Source organism: Martes martes, assembly GCF_963455335.1.
Source record: "Martes martes genome assembly, chromosome: 9".
In the NCBI taxonomy this organism is placed as follows: Eukaryota; Metazoa; Chordata; class Mammalia; order Carnivora; family Mustelidae; genus Martes; species Martes martes.
Window position 1 is genome coordinate 80,059,782 of NC_137896.1, and position 6,000 is coordinate 80,065,781.

Below are 6,000 nucleotides of genomic sequence, written 5' to 3' on the forward strand. Positions count from 1 at the left end.
TAAACCTAGCTTCATCTGCCTGGCTTCTGGTCTATTCATTCATTCAACCAGCACTTACTGATAACCAGCTCTGTGCAGGCACCAAACTAGGAGACGCAGCAGTAAGCAAGGCAGCCCTCATGGAGCGGACAGTCCCTCTGGCCACATCAGGCCTAGGCAAAGCTGCAAAGTACATCCAGACTGAACATTCGAGATCACAAGCCCTCCAACGTGTACCATGGTTATTGCCTGACTTTTCTTATCCCGCTTCCCTCTTGGTCAGGAATAGAGATTTTCTTGTTCTATGTGTTAATTCCACTTTAAATAAATCAAGAGGGGCACCTGGCTGGCTCTGTTGATGGAGCATGCAACTCTTGATCTCAGGGTTGTAAGTTCGAATTCCATGGGGTGTAGAGATTACTCAAAAATAAAATAATAAATAAATAATAAATAAATAAATTGTCAAACAAGAAAGAAAAAAGAAAAAATATTCTCTTGTTACCATAACTACTGGTAGCATGTCTGAATAGGTGCGTGTTAAGGCATGGGTGTTAGAAGGGCACTTACAGAGGAACCCAGAAGAAGGAAGATAGCTGGGTCATAAGCAAGACAGGAACAGAGGTAAAGTCAGGTCACAGGAGTTTCTCTGCAGGGCATGGCCTTCAAGCATCCAGCTCCTACCCATGTCTGCCCTCTGCCTCCTCCATGTGCACCCAGATCCTAGCTCTGCTTCCTGTAGGTTTGGCTCAGCCCATCTTTCTATACTGGCCCACTGAGGCACTGCCTAGCCTATGCAGGTGGCTCTTGGCCTAACCCCCTGTCCCCAGCCTAATAGTGGCCATTCCTGGGTTAGAACAGCTTGGTGCTATCTCTGAGCAGAGCACTCTTGGGGGCCATCTCCCCTCTATAGGAGACCCTGGCTATTGGCAGAGCCCCTGGCTGACATTCCCAGGGCCCCCACTACTAGATGGCAAACTCTTAGAGGTCAAGGATCTGAGTCTTACATTGGTTTTCCAGTAGCACATGGCATTGTTTCTTTTAAGTCAGTCACTCAGTCACTATTTACAGAGTAGACTGGGCATAATAACCCCTAAGTTGCAACTAGCTACCTCAACTACATCTGTTCTTGGGAATCTTAAAGCACAAAGCCATTTGACATTTGTTGAGAAGGACTTTGTTGATCCATAGGCGGCAAAGCCAACCTGTGCTGGGCTGATGAAAAGATACACTGGCGAAGTGTGTATCCTGTTGGGGACAATGGCTCCCTTTTTCCTGAAATGCCTCCCAGCTGTGTGTGGCCAAGCCAGGGCTAGGCTCAGTTCCTTGTACTAAGAAATCTCTTAGTGTAGCCTGAGAGCAAGTGAGGGCACTGCCTTCCTGCTATGATAACTCTCTTATTCCATTTCAGTGCTATGAGCTTACTGACATTGTACAGAGAGACTGACGCCATCACCTCTTCCCAGAACAAAGCTAGCCCTTCTGATGGCAAGCATCGTACTCAATGCTGTGTATCAGAGAGTTTTCCTTCCTCATTGTTTTTCAGGGATAGGATTCCTTTGGCTGATAATTGGCAGTATGAGCTAGAGTAAGATTGCTAGTAGAAATGTTTTTGAAGGGCGCTTGGGTGGCTCAGTTGTTTAAGCATCTTCCTTAGGCTCAGATCATGATCCCAGGGTCCTGGGATGGAGCCCCACATCGGGTTCCTTGCTCAGCGGGGAGCCAGCTTCTCTCTCTCCCTGTGCCCCTCCTCTCGCTCGTGTTCCCTCTCTCTCTGTCAAATAAATGAATAAAATCTTTTTAATAAATGTTTTTGCAATCTCCTACACTTCTTGCCTAGAGATTTTAAGGCAGAAAACAAATGTTTCCCTTGCAGGGGCACTTGGCACTTTCCACATGGCGTATCTTTCTAAACTAAATCCACCAGTCCTTGGGAGACTTGCTCATCCAGAGACTCAGCTGGATAACAACTTGAAACAGCAGGATTGACCCTTAGGATAGGGGAAGGTTTTAATTAACTTCATCTGAGAACTTTCCAAGGCCTTTTCAACTGTTTTTAGAATGTTGTGTTCTAAGCTATAGAGGTTAAAACCTCCTTTCTCTGCCATCTAAAAGTACCTTTAGAAGCAAAGTAAGAACAGCTTTTGGCCTCTGATGCCACCACACATCAGCCAGGCCTGAATCTGCCACCGAAGAGGAGAAACTGTCTCTGGGGTCTTTTTAGGGCCAGAATGGCATGTTTGAGCTTAGAATGAGGACCTGGAGGTCTTGGAACAGACTGCTTGACTGCCATCAATGCTCGAGTAGGCTCTGGGTCTTTTCCCAATGCCTAGGGCTTTGGGAGACAGCTGGTGAATGTAATAACCAACTGGGCAGTAGTGCATATCTAGAGAGAGGAAATGGTACCATTTCCAGCCCAGGTCCTGGGCTTCCTGACATCTTAGAGCAGAAATTACTTGTTGGGACTAATGGATCTAAAAAAGTCAAGGGAAAGGGCATGAGAACTTTTTTTCCACCTGAAAGGATGTCCTCTACCTTTTCTCTTTTTTCTTTTCTTTCCTTTCCTTTCCTTTTCTCTTTTCTTTTCCTCTTCTTTCTTTCTTTCTTTTCTTTCTTTCTTTCTTTCTTTCTTTTTCTTTCGACAGAGAAAGAGAGAGAGAAAGTAGGGGAAGGCACAGGCAGAGGGAGATGGAGAAGCAGGCTCCCCATTGAGCAGAGAGCCCAACATGGGGCTCCATTCCAGGACCATGGGATCATGACTGGAGCCAAAAGGCAGATGCTTAAGCAACTGAGCCACCCAGGCATCCCAGAAACAGTCACATATTTTAAGAGTGAGCACCATGTTGTATCTTCCTTAGTCTTGCTTGTAACAGGAACTCAGGTACTTTTTCATTGAAGTAGTTCTCCACCAAGTCACATGACTTCACCCATTCCCCAGTGTTCATTTTCTCTCCGGTTCTGTCCTTTAACTGATCTCCCATCTCACCAAGTCAAGAAAATGCTTTCATTGTCTTTTCTATGCAAGCTGCTGCCTTGCACAGAAGTTCACTTATAAACCACCAAAGGAGAACAGGAAGGGTAGGGAAAGTAGAATTGGTTTCACCTGGCATGATCTGATTCTAAGTCAAACTGGCAAAAAGCCTGTTCTACCCTAACTCTTCCTTCCCAACTGCCCACTCTCATTTAAAAATGAACAAACAAATAAATATTTAAGAAAATTAATTCATGTTTTCTGATTATAAAAAAAAATCCCATTTGGAAAAGAGAATAAGACACTCTTCTCCACCCTAATACATTTAAAAAATTAATTTCCATGGTGAATTTCTGAAGCCATGCTTGGTTCTTCCTTTCCAGGGGTTTCTAGCCGAGGCAAGTGAGTAAACCCCTCTATCTCTGGTCCTTGATTCCATAATTCCATCGTGGTGCCTGTTGCCCATTGAAAGTGCTTCAGTCCCAGGTCTGTGATTACATGCAGATGCTCACAGCTGCCCAAATGTTTACTTTAACCAGATTTTACTGATGAAAGTATAGGAAGGCAGGAAATGGGGAGAGGGGCCCAGGACTGAATTCTCTCTCTCTCTCTCTCTCTCTCTCTTTTTTTTTTTTTTTTTAAGATTTCTTATTTATTTTACAGAGAGAGAGAGGTACAGGCAGAGGGAGAGGGAGAAGCAGACTCCCCACTGAGCAGAGATCTGCATGCAGGGCTCGATCCCAGAACCTTGGAATCATGATCTGAGCTGAAGGCAGATGCTTAATGGACTGAGCCACCCAGACATCCCAATGCTGCATCTTTTCAAGAATGGACATCTCAGGGGCACCTGGGTGGTTCAGTGGGTTAAAGCCTCTGCCTTCGGCTCAGGTCGTGATCCTAGGGTCCTGGGATCGAGCCCCGCATCGGGCTCTCTGCTCAGCAGGGAGCCTGCTTCCCTTCCTCTCTCTCTCTCTCTGCCTACTTGTGATCTCTGTCAAATGGATAAATAAAATCTTAAAAAAAAAAAAAAAAAAGAATGGACATCTCAGGGGCGCCTGGGTGGCTCCGTGGGTTAAAGCCTCTGCCTTTGGCTCAGGTCATGTTCCCAGCGTCCTGGGATCAAGCCCCACATCGGGCTCTCTGCTTAGCAGGGAGCCTGCTTCCTCCTCCTCTCTCTCTCTCTCTCTCTGCCTGCCTCTCTGCCTACTTGTGATCTCTCTGTCTCTCTGTGTCAAACAAATAAATAAAATCTTAAAAAAAACAAACAAACCTTTAAAGAAAAAAAAAGAATGGACATCTCATTCTTCCATTCAGGGAAAGTTGATTGAGTCCTTTCTGCCTAGGCACTGTGCTGGGTATTAGATAATAAAGTAGGCAACAGTCACACTTTTTTTTTTTTTTTTAAGATTTTATTTGTCAGAGAGAGGGAGAGAGAGACAAAGAGACAAAGTGCAAGCAAGCGGAGCTGCAGGCAGAGGGGAAGAACACTCCTCTCTGAGCAGGGAGCCGGATGCGGGACTTGATCCCAGGACTCTTAGATCAGGACCTAAGCCCAAGGCACACGCTTAACTGACTGAGCCACCCAGGCACCCCGGGTACTGAGGTTCTATGTTTAATATCAAATAGCACTGGACTGGACCCAGAGCCCTAAGTTTGACTCCAGGTTTGACTCCAGTAACTAGCTGTTCCCTTAAAAGAGTATCTCAGACTCTGTTTATTATATCATTAGTGAAATAATTGTTGATTTGATTATCTCTAAGTTTCTATAAATTGCCCTGACCCATAGATTAAGAATAATTATTTATTTGGTTAACCTATTTCCTCTGTCCACCATGGTTCCTACTCTTTCCACCTTAAAGACTTATCCATTTTACTGTTTCTTGTTACCCAGCCCTACTGTTCTTCCCTGTAGCAAGGAGCGAAATGTTCTCTTTTCCAGTTGTTCCTGTGTGAGCAAACTCACCATCTCACTCCTTTGTCATTTTTCCTGCTCTTTCTCTGTGCTCCTTCTGTTGTCTTCCCAGGCTTTTTTTTTTTTTTTTTTAAGATTTTATTTTATTTATTTGACAGACAGAGATCACAAGTAGGCAGAGAAGCAGGCAGAGAGAGGAGGAAACAGGCTCCCCGCTGAGCAGAGAGCCCGATGTGGGACCCGATCCCAGGACCCTGGGATCATGACCCGAGCTGAAGGCAGAGGCTTTAACCCACTGAGCCACCCAGGCGCCCCTTCCCAGGCTTTTATCTTCAATGAGGCTTCACAAAAGCAGGTTTGCCTCTCTGATCTAGGGCTTTTACTGACATAATTAATTAATTAACAAGTCTTTATTGGGCAACGACAATGAACAAAGCACAGCTCAGTGCTGTTAAAAAGAGAATATGGGTTTAAGACATGTTCTCAGACCTGCAGAAGACAAGATCTCTGAGGCTTAGCAGCCTTCTGGTCCACCACTGACCCCCGAAGCTGGTGCTGATAACTGCCCTGCCAGGCCAAAACCTTCTCTTCTCTGGGCTTCGGCATCGCCGCTCCTCGTCTTCCTCCTTCCTGTCTCACTTCCTCTTGACTTCCTTCTGCTAGATCCTCCCTTTGGCCCTTTCATTATATCTGGTTCCCAGGTGCTCTGTCCTAGGTCCTCTTCTCTTCTCAGTCTCTTCATTCCCTAACCATCTCCGCCACTCCCATGACTTCAGTTACCATCTACATGCTGATAATTCCCCCAAAATATGTATTATCATTCATATTAATGTGTCTGCAGCAGCACCTACGATCAAACACATTAACATATGGGTAATGAAACATAGAGTAAATAAAAACTAGAACTACCTTCTCAAAAATTCTAGTCAGATTTTGCCATCAAGTTAGTTTTAGTGCCTCCCATTTTCCAGAGCTATATGGACTTGGCGTTTGCACAGGATTATGGACCTGTATGAGGAGGGATGGCCTTTATCACTCCAGAGAGGGAAAAAGGATAAAGAGCTGTTTTGTACTTCCCCTTCTACAGAACAATGAGTATCTACAAGAGGTTTCTACTGCTAGAATGAGGAATAACTACAAA